Genomic DNA, 21,609 nt, shown 5'->3' on the forward strand with positions numbered 1-21,609 from the left:
GAGTCCCAAACCCTAGGTAACTACAAAGTCTTCTTTAAAGAAACAGTTTGAATATAAAATGTCATGATAGTTGCTGGAAGCTACAAGTGGTACTATGAAATTGCTGTATTATTCCAATTTTACTACAAAATCCATGTTAAAGTTTGAAAAAGGGCTTCAGTCCCACTACTGACTTTCAAGTTAGAATTCAAAAAGTAGGCCTGTGATAGGTGTATTCACTAAAAAACAAGAATCTGGTGAATCAACTAACTCAGGACCAGTCCACTAATCAAATTGGTAATTCAAACAATCACAAAAAAGAAAAAAAAAGTATATATCTATACACATATCTTTACAATTATGTACCTTAAACATGTTAACTTACAACACTCAAATGCACTGATTTGTTGCTGTGAGATGAAGGCCTGTATTCATGAAAGGAATTCTTTACATAAACCAACACAGTCTCTACCATTTCTGGTTGATTTCTTTAAAAGTAAAGAAAAAACTTGACAACACTAAGAAAAAGGAAAAAAACAAATTAAGTATTTCTTATAAATGAAAATTGTGTTGAGCAATCTTTCTATCAGCCCATCCAGTTATTAATAATGTCATAGATACATCTCATGTATATGTGGTGAGGATTTCTTTTTAAAAAAATTTTGGCTGGGCACAGTGGCTCATGCCTATAATCCCAGCACTCTGGGAAGCCAAGGTGGGCAGATCACTTGAGGTCTAAAGTTTGAGACTAGCCTGGACAACACGGAGAAACCCGGTCTCTACTAAAAATACAAAAATTATCCAGGCGTGATGGTGCATGCCTGTAGTCCTAGCTACACTTGGTGGCTGAGGCATGAGAATCGTTTGAACCCGGAAGGTGGAGGTTGCAGTGAGCCAAGATGGGGCCACTGGGCTCCAGCCTGGGCGAGACTCTGTCTCAAAAATAAATAAATAAATAAATAAAATAAGTCTGGCGCGGTGGCTCACGCCTGTAATCCCAGCACTTTGAGAGGCTGAGGTGGGCGGATCACGAGGTCAGGAGTTCAAGACCAGCCTGACCAATATGGTGAAACTCCTTAACTCTTTCTTTAGTTTAAGCACAAGATTATGAACACCCCAGGGAAGGATATTTTGCTGTTTTTGTTTTAAAATCCCCATTTATTTGTGAAGGAACTGGCTCTAAGAAGCCGCGAGTGTAAGAGCTGGACAGAAGGAAAGAACGGAGGGCATTTTAAAAATAAAAAAAGTCACTGCAGAGTAACAAGGAAGACACAAATCTTATCAGGTGTTTAGGATATTCTGCAAATTTAACCAAAATGTATGTGAGAAAATTGGAACATCTGTCAGGCAATGTTTTCTTCCAAAACTCCTACTAACAGCAAGATTTGATTAGCAACTGTATATTGCTTTAATTTATTTGGTTCACACCGAAGTCTTATGAGTTGGTATTACTCTACCCATTTTACAAAAGAGGAAACATTCCAAAATGTGAATACATTTTCCTGAAATGATACAGCTAGCAAGCCTTGCCCTTTCCAATCAAAGCCTATGGCTCCAACTATTTATAGAAGTTACCTGTGAGTAACTTCCAGAATGGAATTTAATGAGTTACTACAGCTTGACAGAAACAGCCTGTAAGAATATGCAATTCAGAGCAAGATCAAAAGTAGGATAAGCAACCCACTTCATTTTGCTCTAAAGCAGAGATTCTCCAAGTATGTGTGGTCTGGGGAACCTTTATGGGAGCATCCTGAGGTAAAAACTATTTTTATAAAATACTAAGTTATTTGCCTTTTTTACACTTCTCTCACCGGTGTACAATGGAGTTTTCCAGAGACTACACTGAATATTGTAATAAACTAAAAGGCAAAAGCAGATGTGTGAATCCGGCTGTTTTCTATTTAGCTTGAAATTAAAGAGACTTGCAAATATGTAAAACAATGCTATTCTCATATTTTTAAAAATAGTTTTTTTAAGATTTGTTAACTTCGTAATGTTTGTTATTTTTAAGTAAATTACAATTTTTTGTAACCTAAGGTTTCTGTTTTCGTATTCTGTTTCCATAACGTTTAAGAGTATAAACAGGTCCTGAGACCAAAAAGGTTGAAAACTCACTACCCTAAAGCTATTCTCAACCAACCCTCAGATCTGAAATCAGATCTTCTAAATTGGTTTACTTACCAGGATCAAGTGGGCTATGTAAATAAAAACTTCCTGGGTTTCATCGTATTATAAACTCCTTAAGCAAAGAAACATATTTTTAAAATCTTTGTGTCCCTCCCTGCCCCCACTGCATCACTCATATCCCCCCCTTAAAACATTGTTGTATCAAGCCAGATTATTTCTCATTGTGTATTTCTAAATTAACATTATACTTTATCCTCTAATTAGCATAAGAGATTCTACAATACCAGATTATCTCAAAATGAACTGAAGAGGAATGTCACAGAACAAAGCTGAAAAGATCAGACTTCACCACATGGTGACATATCATGACCCACTGACGTAAAGATATCCTGTGAAGCCCAGCTAATTGTTCACCCTTTAACCACCTCCTAACTCCAACAATAAAAAATTAAAACAGCATTTTAAGGGGCATCATTTTAATAGGAAGAACTAAATATATATTTAAATATTTAAAAGGCCACATTTGACAGCTACTGTAAGAATGAAATTTCAGCAGGGCACAGTGGCTCAAGCCTGTAATCCCAACACTTTGGGAGGCTGAGGTGGGCGGATCACCTGAGGTCAGGAGTTCGAGGCCAGCCTGACCAACATAATCTCAGCTACTCAGGAGGCTGAGGCAGCAGAATCACTTGAACCCAGGGGGCGGAGACTGTGGTGAGCCAAGATCAGGCCATTGCACTCCAGCCTAGGCAACAAGAGTGAAACTCTATCTCAAAAAAAATAAAAAGAAAAAGAATGAAATTTCATTTCCCTTCAAAAATAACTGAATTATCACATGACATATTTTTCAATCATGATCAAATAGTATTATGTATTGCCTTTTATGTTTTTAAACTGCAAATCTCACAAAATCACCTACTTTCTAAATATTCATGTAGGTTTCATTAAGAATGTTCTTAGCGTACTTGGCACAAGGTAAATATGAATTTGCTTATCATGTTAAAAAGAGGGGGGAGGGAGAAAGAGAGAGAGAGTGTGTGAGTGTGTGTGTGTGTGTGTGTGTGTGTGTGTGTGTACAACTTTCTAGTCTTTCTCTCCAAGAGGCATCTGAACTGGACAAATGCTATTTTGTCATTCTGTAATTTATGACAATAATATTTATAACATCTTTTAAAAACTAACACTATTAAAGCCTTTATAAGACAAATTCTACTAAGTAGTGGCCAACTTTCCATGGCAACAGTAGAAGACTTGGCAACATATTAAAAATGCCAGCATTCTTCAATCTTCTGGTAAAGGTTTTCTTTGGGGGAAGAAGAGCTGTGAAGGAAAAAAATCTCCCTCTTATATGGCCAGTTAATTTCAAAGATATTGAAAAGGCCTCAAAATAGAGTCTTCCTAGGGCCAAATCAATTGATCTCAAAACTATAAAACTACCATTACCTTCAGAAAAGCTTTTTTTGTGATTTGGTGAGGGGTGGGAGGCACTCTAATCCTCCATCACATTACTTGCTAAGTGGAAAATTAGAAATTGTTCACATACCAATCCTAACAGGAAGGGAGCATAACAATGAGCCAATTTCCAAGCATACTCTATCATCTTTATAAGATCTAAGGTAAAGGCCAAATTGTAGATTTTCACCAAAACAGTAAGAAAAGGTGTACCTGAATAATCAACTGAAAAAAAAAAAACTCCACAGCCACTTTTTTTCAGAGGTTTTCATTTTTATTTGTAGAACTCTCTATTCTTCTAATTTTACTTATTTAGGAAACCTCAGTATATTATAAATAGAAAAAATAAAGAAATTAACACAGTGAAGAAAAAGAGGGTAAAATATGCATATACATTACAAATGATAGCCTTTAAAAAATGTTAAAAGATTTCCTATAAGGATATAGAAAAGCATTTTAAAACAGTAATATTTGAATTAACCAGAATTCTGACAAACAGAATATTGTTTGGGCTATCTGAATTTTCCATTAGGTGAATTAAATGGATTGTAGTTAACCAAAGGATGGCTTTATGAGCCTAGATTCTCTCTTTGCTTCATTATTGCTTACTACCTATTCAGTCTTCTTAAAAGCTTAGAGGTTAACACATCACTACATTTAATTAACACCTACAATGAAATGTTAATTATGGTACACACAACTTTGGCACTAGTGATAAAGGGTTTATAGCACATAGGAAGTTCACTTTCTTTAAGAGAAACTGAGAATAAGTCCTAGGGTAAGCCTAACCTAGGTTCAAATCCTGATTCCTTCATTTAAACACTAGAGAGACAGTGAGAAGTATGACACTGAGAAAACTGCATTTAGTTTTCTCTTCAGAGAAGGCAATTAACAGGCCAGCTGCGGTGACTCCCAAAGTGCCTGTAATCCCAGCACTTTGGGAGGCCTAGGCAGGCGGATAACCTGAGGTCAAGAGTTGGATACCAGCCTGGCCAACATGGCGAAACCCCGTCTCTACTAAAAATACAAAAAATTAGCCGGGCGTGGTGGCAGGCACCTGTAATTGCAGCTACTAGGGAGGCTGAGGCAGGGGAATCACTTTGAACCTGGGAGGCAGAGGTTGCAGTGAGCCGAGATTGCGCCATTGCACTCCAGCCTAGGTGACAAGAGCAAAACTCCATCTCAGAAAAAAAGAGAGAGAGAGAAAAGAATTAACAATTACCTCAATGGCTGGGCACAGTGACTCACGCCTGTAATCCCAGCACTTTGGGAGGCCAAGGCAGACAGATCACAAGGTCAGGAGATCAAGACCAGCCTGACCCAAGATGGTGAAACCCTGTCTCTACTAAAAATACAAAAATTAGCTGGGCGTGGTGGTGTGCCCCTGTAGTCCCAGCTACTTAGGAGGCTGGGGCAGGAGAATCGCTTGAACCTGAGAGGCGGAGGTGGCAGTGAGCCAAGATCGCGCCATTGCACTCCACCCTGGGCGACAGAGTGAAGACCACTCCACCCTGGGCGACAGAGCAAGACTCCGTCTCAAAAAAAACAAAAAACAATTACTCCAAAAGGATGTGAGATCTAAACCAGAATGCATGTATTGTACCTAGCACACAGTAAGCATTTAACATATACTATTTTTGCCTCTGTATACTCCCAAATTATGAACATCTGATTTATGTTCTGTATGTAAAATTGCAAGCTACATATCACTAACCCTCTTTCCCCATTAACAGCCAAAATGAGAAATTAAGTAACTTTCATGGAGCAACACGGCAGCCAAATTGGTAAAATTATTTCTATGAAAATATTATCAAATTCAGATAACTAATCTGCAAACACAATTTCCCACTAGGCAATTCTTAGGTGAAGAATGTCATGAACTGAATAGCTCTGTGAACAGCCATTATTTTGTACATGCGTAGAAAAACTGTTAAGTAAAAATTAATCTCTGGGGCCAACAGGTCATTCTTCACCTAGCCTTACAAGAACTTTGTGTTCTGACCCCACTACTTTTCAGCTCCATCTCCAGAGATACACAGTGAGTGCTTCATTGCCTCAAAGAAATTATTTGTAGCTTCTATTCCCTTAAGGTGTTTTGCTCAGGCCTCTTAACTTCGCACAAGCATATCCCTCTACCAGGAACAATTAACCCCTTCCCCTTCATCCCATTCTCTGACCTCTTGGCAAATTCTTATACTTCCTTTATAAATTTAGTCAAATGCCCCTTCTTCCTAAGAAGCAACATCAGAGATCTCAAGACTCTGTGGAAACCAGGAAAAGGGGGGAACTAATTTACTTCTCCACAGAAGTAAAATAAGTTCAGATGGGCTGAATACCAGTCAAGCAGTAAGCTTTCAAGCAAGTGAGGTCATGAGAAGAGCCCATCAGAAATAAATGAAACAACACAATGCTACAGCCACTCCAAAGGCAGAAAGGTACATATACTTGGATCTACTGCAATGCACAAATATATTCTTGTCCATCCCAATCCTAATCCACCTAAGACTTTCTCCACATCAGCACCAGTTCATCTCAGCACTGCTGAACAGTCACACAACAGAGCAGTTTGATCAGCGAACCTAAATGGGCCTCAACACTGGCCAATAATCTTACTATATTTCTCTGCTGCACTTGGTCTCCTACTCTCCCCAATGTCTACTTCAAACCATCTCCACCATCCACAATTATATGATGACCCTTTCCCTAACCCGTACAGTGTGCCTGTGTGTATACATATGTACACAAAAATGAGTTAAACATAGAGCTTTCAGGTAGAAATTTCCTGAACTAACCTACACCAGTTATCTTCACTGCTCCTTGCCTATAATTATAGGAGTTTGACCAGTCCTTCATTATCCTAAACACATTTTCCTTGGCTTCTCTATAACAATACCTTGGTTTTCTTCCAACCTCTCTGGCCACTCCTCTGCAGATTTATTCCACCCCTTTACCCTACCCTCAGCCACACATACACACACACCAGTGTGGCCTAAGTTCTGGCACAAGCATTTTTCTTCTGTGTTTCCTCCTTAGGCAAGCTCATTCTGGGTGGACAACATCTACACACAGTGACTCCCAAATTTCCATCTCTGATCCTAACCTTTTTTTTTTGAGACAGAGTTTTGCTCTTGTTGCCTAGGCTGGAGTACAATGGCACGATCTCGGCTCACTGCAACCTCCGCATCCTGGGTTCAAGTGATTCTCCTGCCTCAGCCTCCTGAGTAGCTGGGATTACAGGCACCCACCACCACGCCTGGGTAATTTTTTGTATTTTTAGTAGAGATGGGGTTTCACGATGTTGGCCCGGCTGGTCTCAAACTCCTGACCTCAGGTGATCCACCTGCCTTGGCCTCCCAAACTGCTGGTATTACAGTGATCCTGACCTCTTTATTAAGCTGCAGACTCACCTATCCAACTGCCTACTTGGGCATGTCTGACACCTAATTGTTAAAGTCAGGCCTCATTCCCCAGGGGAAAAAATTGAAAGTCAAACTATTCACCAAGAGAATGCACTGTCTTTGCAAATGAGCCTAAGAATCAGACTTTTTATAAATACATGTTCAAGTTTCTTGTGGTTCTAAATGGACACTAAGAACTGAAACTGTCTACACCAAGTTTACAATCTATATTAACTATCATTATACAGCTGTCTTCAACAACATGACTTTGCTATTCCAGGAAACTCCTGCTCAGGCAGATAAGAGCTACAAAAAACTTCATTGTTCATTTCAGGAACTTCCCAAAAAACCCATATAAACCAACATCAGACTATTCAATTTTTCAATAAATAGTAGCAAATGATTGTTCACTTTCTAAGACACTGAAAAAGCTTACCTCAAAACTCTTGCCTTGGTATGTCTGTCCAATCAAACTATTATATCATGATCCTCACCTAATTCTAATAAAGCTTTGAAATACTTAAACCAGACTCCAAAACATCAATAATAAACACTCCAACTTTGATGTTCCTTTCTGGTTTGCCATTCTTATCAACACCCACATGGCCCCCTACAAATGCTTATAAGCAATATACTCAACAGATAATTTTTGGTGGTATTTTCCAGCAGCCAAAATTCTGCAGTACCACCAGACAGCTTCCCAAATGTCTGTTACAAGCTCAGTTCAGTGACACTAGTCTCATCACAAGCAATGTGGGGAAAATATTAATACTGTTATAAAAGGTTAAGATAAATCATCACCCTATATTAGGCAGGATCCACTGACACTACTGGCCAGTTTCTTAATGAGTTAAAACAGCAAACTGGCCTACTAATTAAACTTCTGAAGATTATAAAATAGAGTTTAGTAATCAGAGGACCATAAAACCAGTAGGAGTTCTAAGGAAGATGAGAAACAGATCACAGACAGGTTTAATAATCTAAAAAGGAATCCTATAAGAAACAGGATAAGGAAAAAACCAATTGATACATGAATAATCCACAATACTGATAATCAGTAGAAAAAATACTACGAAATATACAATTTAACAGTGAAAAGAAACTCTAAAGGAGTTTCCATTTACTATAATAATCATGATCAGTAATCAGAAAGTTGAGACTTCTTACTGAGAGTAAATGCCTAAGTATTTCTTTTACTATAAGTCATCTGAATCACCTATATGGCCACAACCATGCTGATGCAGGTATAACCAGAAAGCAAGGGGTAAGCATTTAAAATGCCTCAAAGATTGAGAGGAACTGAAGGATCCAAATTTTTAAAATCCAAATGTGAAAAACACAACCACAAGTATTAGAAGAAAATGTGGATGAACTTCCTTATAACCTTGGAATGGTGAAGACTTTTCTAAATATATTTCAAAATCCAAAAACATAAAAGAAAAAATTACTTCACCATGTAAAAGTCGAAAGTTATGCATGAAAAAACATAATCTAAAATATATATATTTGCAACCCACATCACAAATAAAGGGCTAATCTCCCAACAGAAAATTCCTGAAAACAAAGACCAATGACCTAAGAGAAAAATAAAGGACATGAGAATTCAAAGGGAAAAAACGTAAAATGCCCCTTAAACATATGAAAAAATGTCCAATGTCATTGATAATGAGAAAAATACAATAACCTGAGTTAAACCAGTTCTCGTCTATCAAATGCAAAACTCAAAAAGTCTGACAACACATTCAGTTGCTGAGGTTATGGGAAACAGGCCTGTTGCACATTTAGGTGGTAGTACAAAATGGCAATCTGGCAGTATCAGAATTACAGAAGCAGTTTTTTTTGTTTTGTTTTTTTTTTTTTGAGACGGAGTCTCGCTCTGTCGCCCAGGCTGGAGTGCAGTGGCGCCATCTCGGCTCACTGCAAGCACCCCCTCCCGGGTTCACGCCATTCTCCTGCCTCAGCCTCCCAAGTAGCTGGGACTACAGGCGCCCGCCACTACGCCCAGCTAATTTTTTGTATTTTTAGTAGAGACAGGGTTTCACCGTGTTAGCCAGGATGGTCTTGATCTCCTGACCTCGTGATCCGCCCGCCTTGGCCTCCCAAAGTGCTGGGATTACAGGCGTGAGCCACTGCGCCCGGCCCAGAAGCAGTTTTTTAAAAGTGAACTTTTAGTATCGTTTTAGATTTACAGAAAAATCGTAAAGAGTTCCCTTAAACCACACACTCAGTTTCCGCTAGTAAGATCTTACATTAGTATGGTACTTATTGGCAAGAAGTCACCTCATGTAGCTCACACTTGAAAGGTGGGGAGTTGTATTATACTTCCTTGAGGGCTGTGTATCTAATTATGCACAGATTTGTCTATTCTTCCCCCATTTATTTATTTAGTCAGCCATTTACTTCTATCAGCATGAACTCATGGATATTATTTTATACTTTGGGTTATAATTCAATATTACTTTTTTGTTGCTCAAATTATTCCAGTATTGGCTACTGGGAACTCTTTCAGTTGGCTGTGTCCCTTTGACATAACTCATTCATGTTTTTGTTTGAATAGTTCCTTCCTTTCCAGCACTACAAGATACTCCAGGTTGATCTTACAGTTTTATTGGCTGCCCCAGTCCTAGAATCAGCCATTTCTCCACAAAGGCCTGGTTCCTTTTACTGGAGAATGGTGTTAGAAACCAAGATCTGGGCACCAGGTGTGCTCACTGCTACAGTGATATTGTTGCTTCTAGGTTCTCTCAGCTGACAGCGGAAGAAAATACTTGACCTAAAGATCTACAATTGCTTGTTCAAATAGAAAATGTTACATGTATATTGTTATTCATTTGGCATTGTAACAGCAAAAAATAGAAAACAACCCAAATAGCCACAAAGGATTGAGTGACTAAACTACGGTACATCTACATAAGAAAATACTATGAAGCTATTAAAAATAAAGATCTTTATCTAGATATGGAAAGATCCCCAGAATAAAATATACATTTGTTTGTAACTACAAAAGGAAAACACTGGAAGGATAAACAGGATACCAAAAAGTGTGGAAGGAAAATAAAGTAGCAAGCAAAGGAAGAAATAAGACTTTGTGTACCTCTTTCTACATACTTGAGTTTTATCTATCCCAAAAAAATAAGTTTAATTTTAAAAAGAACTTAAACTGGTTATAATAGTGGAAGAATCTGAAGGTTCAAATACTAAGAAAGAAAAAGATATTAATTTCTGAAGCGTAAATACATACTATGAGACAGAGTAGCTCAAACCTAGGGACAATTATGTACCAAAAAAATCTAAGTTTAGTAAAATGGAGGTATTTCAAGTCAAACTCAGTTGAATTTAAAGTGCTGAAATGCAGTACAGCTGCTAAAATTAACATATTATCAGAACCTGTATGTAAGTTTACTGAATTACTGTTAAATGGAAAGTGATTTATGATCACCTATATTAGCAGGGAGATAAAGGCTAAAGAAATGCAAAACAATTTATAGAAACAATTAATGTTTATATTCTTGATTATAAGATATGCTGATATTTATAGTTAAACAAAAGCATCTATCATTTCTATATTTTGTAAATCTAATTTTTTTTTTTTGAGACAGGGTCTCAAGTCTGTCCCCCAGGCTGGAGTGCAGTGCCATCATAGCTCACTGCAACCTCAAATTCCTGGGATTAAGCAATCCTTCCACAGATTGAGCTTCTTGAGTAACTAGGACTGCAGGCACACATTACTATGCCTGGCTAATTTCTTAAACATTTTTTGTAGAGACGGGGATCTCACTATGTTGCCCAGGCTGGTCTCAAACTCCTGGGCTCAAGCAATCCTTTCACCTTGGCTTCCCAAATTTGCAGGAATTACAGCCATCAGCCACCGTGTCCAGAAGTAAATCTACTATTTATATCTCTTATTTCCCCAAACAAAATGGTGAAACCAATTTCTAACATATCGAAACATTTCCTCATCGGAAGATAAAAATGGCAGAGTTTCTAAATTAAACACACATTTCCAAGTGCTCCTAAGAGACAGTAAAACAACTCTCCCTGGGTGCTGTAGCTAACATCTTTAATCCCAGCACTTTGAAAGGCCAAGGCAGGAGGATCACTTGAGCCAAGGAGTTTGAAACCAGCCTGGGCAACACAGTGAGACCCCATCTCTACAAAAAATACAAAAATTAGCTGTGCACGGTGGCACGCACCTGTAGTCCCAGCTACTATGGAGGCTGAGGTGGGAGGATCACCTGAACCCAGGAGGTTGAGCCTGCAGTGAGCCATGACAGCACCAATGCACCCTAGCCTGAGAGACAGAGGCAGACTCTGTCCACCCCCCCAAAAAAAAAAACAAAAAAAAAAAACCCAAAAAAGAAAAACCAGTAATTCTCATGTCTCTGAGGTGAACCAAAAAATTACCCAAAAAAGGCACAAGTAGCTCTTTTTAGCTGTTTTTTTTTTTTTTTTTTTTTTGAGACGAAGTTTTCCCTGTTGCCCAGGCTAGAGTGCAATGGTGCGATCTCGGCTCACTGCAACCTCCGCCTCCCGGGTTCAAATAATTCTCTGCCTCAGCCTCCCGAGTAGCTGGGATTACAGGCGCCCAGGCACCCACCACCACGCCCGGCTAATTTTTCTATTTTTAGTAGAGAGACGGGGTTTTGCCATCTTGGCCAGACTGGTCTTGAACTCCTGACCTCGTGATCCACCCGCCTCAGCCTCCTAAAGTGCTGGGATTACAGGCGTGAGACACTGTGCCCGGCCATTTTTTAGCATTTTCAATATTGTAAAGCAACCCTTTGAGAGTACTTCTGAAGCACCAACATCACAAAAGGTTGTCCATTTAACTTGCAGAAGTTCATCTGTAATTGTACACAACTTTCCCAATGGCTTCACTATAGAAAAAAATGATATTCTGCCTAAAAAGTGTTCAACAGCCTCCTTACTGGAATATCTCCCTCTTTGACCTCATTTCCTGCCACTACCTCTATGAGCAACCTTTATCTCTATTTCTATCACATGGAAATACTCATTAGGCTGGTAGAGAATAACATTTTTAAAGGAATATAAATTTTTTTCATATCCCTTTTTTACATGTTCTTTTATCCTACCTAGGAAGTGGTTCTCTTCTCTCATCTCTCTATTTGTAAAGCTAATTACCTTTAGTGTCAGTTCATCTGAGACATCTACTTAATACCCTCAGCTAAATGTCACTCTTTCCTCTTCATGTTAATCCTAAATTCATCTTTAACCATAAGTTCATCTTTGGTAATAACACAAATAAACTAATACACTCTATCATAAACCACATAACCTTTTATCAAGATGCTCTCTAAGCCTTCTGAGGACATTCCAAGACAGTATACAGTCCTATGGTCTCCTTGGAAATCCATATAGATAACATTTCAAGGGCGATACCCTGTTGATTTTGACTGGATATTCATATAAACTTTTCAAAGAGACGAGTGATACAACTAACCCTTATCTGTAAGTTTTGAGTTTACATTGTTTCACCCATGTACAAAACCATTTTTTCCTACCAAAAAAAAAGATGCTCTTTACAGTGTACAACCTAGACAACGGGTAACAGGAAGTCTATTTCAATTACTGAGGCAACTCTTATAGATATACTGACATACCTACAGTTCAAATTTTATAGCAGGGAGACCAGTTTTGAAGAAAAAAATAGAGACTTCTAGTGAGCTGAAAGGATCATCCGCAATCTTCCTCCCATAAAGTCTACTATTGTCGATAGATCTACATTTTTTTGCCTGCCCTTTACTAAAGTAGAATTAAAAATACATATATAAGAATATCAAAATTATTAGAAAAAAATTAAGTGTTCTGCCATACTAGATATTAAAATATATTACAAAGCATTGAAAAATAAGCTGGAATGAATATAAAAAGAGATGGATCACCAAAACAACTTACCTAGTTTTTTTTATTATATAACAACTTGATAAAAACCAAATATCAGAAAAAATTAAAAAAAGATGCCAGGATTCAGGAAGCAGTCAAAGTCTCCTCCTTAGCAATCTGTGGGGATAATGGGGGTGGGAGGCGGACCAACATCCCAGAAATCAAAGAAATTCAAATATAATTATATTTTTCTAAAACCAATGATCAAAAGCAAACATTTTAGATAATCATATCACTAAAAACAGATGTGGCACATTATTCGTGGTACTGGTACAACAGAGATATCAGAAAAGGGTTCACAGACTTTCGTTTGGGAATTCCACTTCTAGACATCTATCTACCCTAAGGAAATGCAAAATGGTGTGGGCGGGTGGGAGAGGGATATCGCATGTTCAAGTTTGTCACAGCACCGATTTAAAATAGTGAAATCAGAAATACAAAAGATATTCAGCCTACTATCAACACCTCTATGCACACAAATTAGAAAATCTAGAAGAAAAGGATAAATTCCTGGAAACACACAACCTCCCAAGATTAAACCAGGAAGGAAGTGAAAACCTGAACAGACAAATAACAAGTTCCAAAACTGAATCAGTAATTAAAAAAAAAAAAAAAAAAATCCTACCAACCAAAAAAAGTCCAGGACCAGATGGATTCACAGCCGAATTCTACCAGACATATAAAGAAAAATTGGTACCAATCCTACTGAAACTATTCCAAAAAATCAAGGAGGGTTTCCTCCCTAACTCATTCTAGGGAGCCAGCATCAGCCTGATACCAAAATCTGGCAGAGATACAATGAAAAAAGAAAACTTCAGAACAATATCCCCAATGAACATAGACACAAAAATCCTCAACAAAATACTAGCAAATGGAATCCAGCAGCACATCAAAATGTTAATTCACCATAATTAAGTAAGCTTTGTTCCTGGGGTGCAAGGTTGCTTCAACACATGAAAACAATAAATGTGATTCACCACTAAAACAGAATTAAAAACAAAAAACATATCATCTTCTCAACAGACAGAGAAAAAGCTTTCGATAAAACCCAGCATCCCTTCATGAATGGGCAAAAGTTGGAACAATTCCCTTGAGAACTGGAGCAAGACAAAGATGCCCACTCTCACCACTCCTATTCAACATAGTACTTGAAAGTCCTAGCCAGAGCAATCAGGCAAGAAAAAAAAAAATCAAAGGCATCTGAATAGAGAAAGAAGACATCAAATTATCTCTCTGCAGATACAATTATGTATCTAGAAAACTCTAAAGACTCTGCCAAAAGGCTCCTAGAACTGTAAACGACTTCAGTAAAGGTTCAGGATACAAAATCAATGAATAAAAATCAGTAGCATTTCTATATTACAACATTCTAGCTGAGAGCGAAATTAAAAACACAATCTTATTTACAATAGCCCCCCCAAAAATGAAGTGCCTAGTATTACATCTAACCAAGGAGGTGAAAGATCTCTAGAATAACAACTACAAAACACTGCTGAAAGAAATCAGTGATGACACAAACAAATGTAAAAACATTCCATGGTCATTAATTAGAAGAATCAATATCATTAAAATATCCATACTGCCAAAAGCAATATACGGACTCAATGCTATTCCTATCAAACTATCAATGTAATTCTTCACAAAATTAGAAGGAAAAAAAAAAAAAAAAAAACTCTTCTAAGATTCATACAGAACCAAAAAGCCCAAATAGCCAAAGCAACCCTAAGCAGAAAGAACAAAGCCAGAGGAATCATACTACCCGACTTAAAACTAAACTGTAGGGCTAAAGTAAGCAACACAGCATGGTACTGATACAAAAACAGACACACAGACCAATGGAACAGAACGGAGAATCTAGAAATAAAGTTGCACAACCACAACCGTCTGATCATCTGATCAACAAAGTTGCCAAAAATAAACAACGGGAGAAGGACTCTCTATTCAGTAAATCATGTTGGGATAACTGGATAGGCATACACAGAAGAATGAAAGTGGGCCCCTACTTTTTGTCCTATACAAAAATTAACTCAAGATGAATTAAAGACATTAGACTATAAAATCCTAGAAGAAAACCCAGGAAACTCTCTTCCAGACATCAGCATTGGCAAAGAATTTATGGCTAAGTCCCCAAAAACAATTGCAAAGAAAACAAAAATTGACAAGCAGGACCTAATGAAACTAAAGAGCTTCTGCATGGCAAAAGAAATTATCAAGAGTATACAGACAGCCTTCAGAATGGGAGAAAAGATTTGCAAACTATGCATCCAACAAAGGACTAATATTCAGAATCCATACGGAACTTAAATCCACAAGAAAAAACAAATCCCATTAAGAAGTAGACAAAGGACATGAACAGACATTTCTCAAAAGAAGACATACAAGCAGCCAACAAACACATGAAAAAAATGTTCAACATTACTAATCATGAGATAAAAGCAATGAAAACCACAACAAAATACCATCTCACACCAGTCAGAATGGCTATTATTAAAAAGTCAAAAAATAACAGATGTTGGCAAGACTGCAGAGAAAAGGGAAAGCTTACACACTGCTGGTGGGAATATAAGTTAAGTTAGGTTAGCCACTGTGGAAAGCAGTTGGAGATTTCTCAAAGAGCTAAAAACTGAACTACCATTCAATTCAATAATCCCATTACTGGGTATATACCCAAAGGAAAACAAATCATTTTATCAAAAAGACTCATGTATTCATAGGTTTATGGCGGCACTATTCACAATAGCAAAGACATGGAATCAACCTAGGTGCCCACTGATGGTGAACTGGATAAAGAAAACATGGTACATACACACCATGGAGTACTGTATAGCCATAAAAAAAGAATGAGACCTTGTTCTTTGCAGCAACATGGATGCAGCTGGAGACCATTATCCTCAGTGAATTACTGCAAGAACAGAAAACCAAATACTGTATGTTCTCACTTATATTTGGGAGCTAAACATTGAGCACACATGGACATAAGATAGGAACAGCTGAGCAGGGTGGCTAATGCCTGTAATGCCAGCACTTGGGAGGCTGAGGCAAGAGGACTGCTTGAGCCCAGGAGTTCAAGACCAGCCTGGGCAACATAGACCTTGTATCTACAAAAAATCAAAAAGTTAGCCAGGTGTGGTGGTACATGCCCATGGTCCCAGCTACATGGGAGGCTGAGGTGGGAAGATCACTTGAGCCCAGAAGGTCAAGGCTGCAGTGAGCCATGATCATGCCACTGCCTTCCAGTCTGGGTGAAAGCAAGACCCTTTCTCAAGAAGAAAAAAAAAAAAAAAGCCAGGTGCAGTGGCTCACACCTGTAATGCCATAACTTTGGGAGGCCTAGGCGGGCAGATCATAAGGTCAGGAGTTCAAGACCAGCCTGGCCAACATGGCAAAACCCCGTCTCTACTAAAAATACAAAAATTAGCCAGGCATGGTGGTGGGCACCTGTAGTCCCAGCTACTCAGGAGGCTGAGGCAGGAGAGTTGCTTGAATCCGGGAGGCGGAGGTTGCAGTGGGCCAAGATTGCGCCACTGCACTCCAGCCTGGGCGACAGAGTGAGACTCTGTCTCAAAAAACAAAAAAAGATGTTAACAACAGACACTGGAGATGACTAGAAGGGGTTGGCAAATGGGGGCATGGGCTGAAAAACTACCTATCACATACTATGCTCACTACCAGAGTGACAGGCTCATCCATACCCCAAAACTCAGCATCATGCAATATACCCATGTAACGAACCTGCACTTGTATGCCCTGAATCAAAAATAAAAGTTGAAATTATTTTTAAAACAAAATAATGAAAAATGAAAAGTAATAATTATCAAACAACATGAAATGGTTAAGCATCTTTTGCAAACACTAAAAGTAACAGCCACAATTATTTGGTACCTTAAAAAAAACATAAAAAGGATCTTAAACAAAAATACAAAACATATTGGAGAAAAGCCAAGATACTATTTGAAAATAGTAACCACTGTGTTAGAGAACGTACATTGTACATTTTTTATATGATTATACATTCTCACATTTTAAAAATAATTTTCTAAAACTAATAACTGAGACCATACAGATAGGAAACAGTATCACTGATAAGAAACAAGCTAAAAGAGTCAGACAAAAACATCCACTAAAGGAAAAAACATAAAATTATTGAAACAAAAGACAATTATACATAAAATTAAGAAAACTGCCAACTCCCGGTAAAACTAAAACGCTCCAAGTAGAACAAAAAAAAAAAAGGAGGGAAAAATAAGATGGAACGACAGGAAGGTTTCTTGGTTTTTACTTTGTTTTGAGATAGGGTCTCTAACTCTGTCACGCTGGCTGGGGAGCAGCGGCACAATCACAGCTCACTGCAGACTTTACCTTCCAGAGGAGTAGCCAGGACTACAGGCATGTGCCACCACAGCTGGCCAATTTTTTAAAACACTTTTTAAAGAGATGGCATTTTGCCATGTTGCCCAGGTTAGTCTTAAACACCTGGGCTCAGGTGATCTGCCCACCTCAGCCTCCCAAAGTGCTGGGATTACAGACGTGAGCCACTGCACCCAGGTAGAAAAGTTGTAATCACTTTGCCTTTACTTCAAAAAATTTTCCACACATTTATGTTCGTTAAAAACTGACATACTGGCCAGACACAGAGGCACATGCCTGCAATCTCGGCACTTTGGGAGGCCAAGGTGGGAGGATCACTTGAGCCCAGAAGTTTGAGACCAGCCTGCACAATATAGTGAAACCTCATCTCTACTCTCTACAAAAATCTTTAAAAAATTAGCCAAGCATGGCGGCGGCACCTGTAGTCCCAGCTACTCAGGAGGCTTAAGTGGGAGGATCTCTGGAGTCCATGAGGCGGAGGTTGCAGTGAGCTGAGATCGTGCCACTGCATTCCAGCCTGGGAGACAGAAAGAGGCCTTGTCTCAAAATGAAAAACAAAACAACAACAAAAAAACTGACATATTACATGGACATACTGCATAATGGTAAATTTTTTGATAGAAAAAAATTTAAAAATAAAAATTGACATAAGCGAAGAAAACCTATACAGAAAATATCTCAAATCACATATTACCTTGAAACAGTAATCTTAAGAGACATTACCACCAGGACCCCCTCTCCCTCTGCCATGGCCATGTACTCTTCCTCTACCTCTTCTTCTGCATTGGCCTCTTCCTGCAACAAACAGCTTCCCTTTTCTTAGGTTTTTACTTTAGGCTCAACATCCACAAGTAGTGTATCCAGAGGTAAACTGTCTGGTAGAGTAAAATATCTAATGTTACTTCCTCAAATTTGTGTTTCCAACTGTACAGGTTCTCTGTCTTCAGGGTCATTTTCATGCTTTAAGATGTGTAGCACGGTGACATCCACACCTGTGACTGTTCCATAGACCTGTGTTCCACTTTTCAATTCAAGGTTACAGTTTCATGAACCATTTCATCAAAAATCTCATGAGCTTCATCCTAGCAGTGCCATCATTCTTTGGGTCCAATAGCACACAGCATCCAGCAACCAAGGACCGACCAACCCACTAGAAGTATGAATCTACTTTAAATTTAATGTATGAGTGGTTCCTTCCCTTAACACTGTGCTAAACCCTAGAACAGTGTTTCTAAAACTCCAGGATCTATCAAGAATTGTCTGAAACATTAAAAACCCAAACCCAGAGATTCTCATTCAGAAACAGAGTTTGAGATTACACAGTTACAAGCATGCCTTTAGATTTTTTCTTATTTTAGTCAACAAGAATGATTCTGAAGTTTAGGTTAAAGCCATTACTCTGGAATAATATATAATAGTAAACAATAATATAATACTAAGCATCCAGGCAGATTTTATGACAAAGAATAAAATGCAAAGTCAGTTTCTTCTTTTGATGGGTAAACTTTATAACCAGTTACTCTATTTTGATTTCAGAAAAACGTGAGGCAGGGCATGGTGGCTCACACCTGTAATCCCAGCGCTTCAGGAGGCCGAGGCTTGAGAAGCACTTGTGTCCAGGAGTTCAAGACTAGCCTGGGCAACATAGTGAGATCCTGTCTCTATCAAAAAAATAAAAAGTAAAAAATCAGCCGGGCATGGTGGTGTGCACCTGTGGTCCCAGCTGCTCAGGAAGCTGAGGTGGGAGGATCGCTTGAGCCCAGTAGGTTGAGGATGCAACGAGCTGGGACTGCACTGATGTGCTCCAGCCTGGGCAACAGAGTAAGACCTTTTCTCTAAAAAAAAAAAATAATAAAATAAAAGAGAAAAAGAAAAACAATCAGCCAGGTGTGGCAGCTCACGCCTGTAACCCTAGCAGTTTGGGAGGCCAAGGTGGGAGGATTACTTGAGCTCAGGAGTTGCAAACCAGCCTGGGCAACATAGTGACATCTCATCTGTACATAAAAAAAAAAAGAAAAGAAAAACTCTAGAGTCACATACAAGAGTCATAAACAAGGAAAGCAAATACTGTCTAGACTATTAAGATGTCAAGTAGATGATAAAGCACAGGCCTAAACAAGTGGAACAGAACAGGGAAAATGGTTCAAAGAAATATCTGGTTGGCCCTAAGGAAAGCTTACAGATATGCTTACAAAAGATTATGACCTATTTATTCCTAATGGTCATTAGATTAGAAACAACAATGCACATCTTAGACTATTTAGTCTACTGGTATGTCTATATGTGCCACCTCCACCCCCAAACATACAAGAAGGATGCAACACACGCCCATTAATAACTCGAACTCACTGCTACAGTTACGCTCAAATCTGGTGGGAGTAGAGGCATATTAGAAAATCTGGGAAATATGCAAAGTTCAAAAAGCCAGAGATGATTTTCATTCAATTGTCCTTGTGAATCACTGATTTAGACATTCCTTCAATGTGAAGCAATGGATTAAACAATTTTATTACCACTACCAATAGTTCTTATTTTATAAAGAGTTATAGCAAAAACAATCAATGTTTTACATGCTGTGTTGGGCTGTTCTTACATTGCTATAAAGGAATCCCTGAGACTGGGTAATTTATAAAGAAAAGAGGTTTAATTGCCTCATGGTTCTGCAAGCTGTACAAGCATAATGCCAACATCTGCTTGGCAACTGGGGAGGCCTTGGGAAGCTTTTACTCATGGTGCAAAACCAAGTGGGAACAGGCATGTCACATGGCGAGAGCAGGAACAAGAGAGAACAGAGAAAAAGCTACAAACTTTAAAACAACCGGATCTCACATGAACTCACTCATCACCAAGGGGATGGTGCTAAGCCATTCATGAGGGATCTGCCCCATGATCCAAATACCTCCCACCAGGCCTCACTTTTTATTATTACTATTATTATTATTATTATTTTTTTTTTTTTTTTTTTTTGAGACAGGCTCAAGAGAGCCTTCTGCCTCAGCCTCCTGGGTAGCTGGAACTACAGGCATGTGCCATCTCATGCTCAACTAATTTTTTTTTTAAATTTTTTTGTAGGCATGGGGTCTCCCTATGTTGCCCAGGCTGGCCTCAAACTCCTAGGCTCCAGTGATCCTCCTCAGTCTGCCTCCCTAAATGTTGGGATTACAGGCATGAGCCACCTTGCCCAGCCAAGAGTTAAAATAACGAGCTTATAGTAATATGGTTATTATAAGTTATTACTGAAGTAGGCTTTATGAAAAGAAAATTGAAAACATATAACAAATTCTAAACTTTATACAATAGAAACCTAAGTTGCAGATATTTTCCAAAAAATTGTACCTGAAATAAATGTTTCAACCATTTTATAGCTTCTTGGGAAGAAAGGGGATGAGAGCAAAATGGAAATGGAAATGATATCTGGAGAAGGGAGGGATCAACAAAAAAATCCATGCTCACCAACTTATGGGCAAAAATTATTGCAACACAGAATACCCCACTGTTTCTGAAATGATAAATGTTGGTTAATAAACCATGATCTCAAAAGCTTAATATAAAAAGTGTTTTAAGAAGACTGTGTAAGCTGAGGAATTTAAAAAGGCACTGACTCCCACAAATTATGAAAATTCATTTTAAATGTCACACTTCAAACAAGACGTTACCAAGCCATAATCTCGAACTAATATTTAAAATAAATTTATTACTTATAATACACCTATTATAGAAGAGGGTTTTTGTTTTGTTTTGTTTTGTTTTGAGAGGAAGTCTCACTCTGTCACCAGGCTGGAGTGCAATGGTGTGATCTTGGCTCACTGCAATTTCCACCTCCCAGGTTCAAGAGATTCTCCTGCCTCAGCCTCCTGAGTAGCTGGAATTACAGGCATGCGCCACCACACCCAGCAAATTTCTGTATTTTTAGTAGAGACGGGGTTTCACCATGTGGGCCAGGATGGTCTCGATATCCTGACCTCATAATCCGCCTGCCTCAGCTTCCCAAAGTGCTGGGATTACAAGCGTGAGACAGCGCGCCTGGCCGAAAAGAGGTATAATTTAAAACTCAATTTTTATTTTATTTTTTTTGAGATGGAGTCTCGCTCTGTCGCCCAGGCTGGAGTGCAGTGTGGCGATGTCAGCTTACTGCAACCTCCACCTCCCAGGTTCAAGTGATTCTCCTCCCTTCAGGCACGTGCCAACACACCCGGCTAATTTTTTTGTATTTTTTAGTAGAGACGGGTTTCATCATGTTGACCAGGGTGGTCTCGAACTCCTGAGCTCAGGCGATCCACCCACCTAGGCCTCCCAAAGTGCTGGGATTACAGGCATTTTAAAAAAGCCTTGGCCAGGCGCGGTGGCTCACGCCTTTAATCCCAGCAATTTGGGAGGCCTA

The 21,609-nt window shown here is 38.7% G+C and overlaps 1 protein-coding gene across 5 annotated transcripts in view; it reads right to left on the reverse strand.

Moving 5' to 3' along the window:
• CDK17 (cyclin dependent kinase 17) overlaps positions 1-21,609 on the reverse strand; it is a 115,974-nt gene that overhangs the window by 84,249 nt on the left and 10,116 nt on the right. The gene's annotated exons all lie outside the window — the stretch shown is intronic.

This window comes from Pan troglodytes, chromosome 10, assembly GCF_028858775.2.
Source record: "Pan troglodytes isolate AG18354 chromosome 10, NHGRI_mPanTro3-v2.0_pri, whole genome shotgun sequence".
NCBI lineage: Eukaryota > Metazoa > Chordata > Mammalia > Primates > Hominidae > Pan > Pan troglodytes.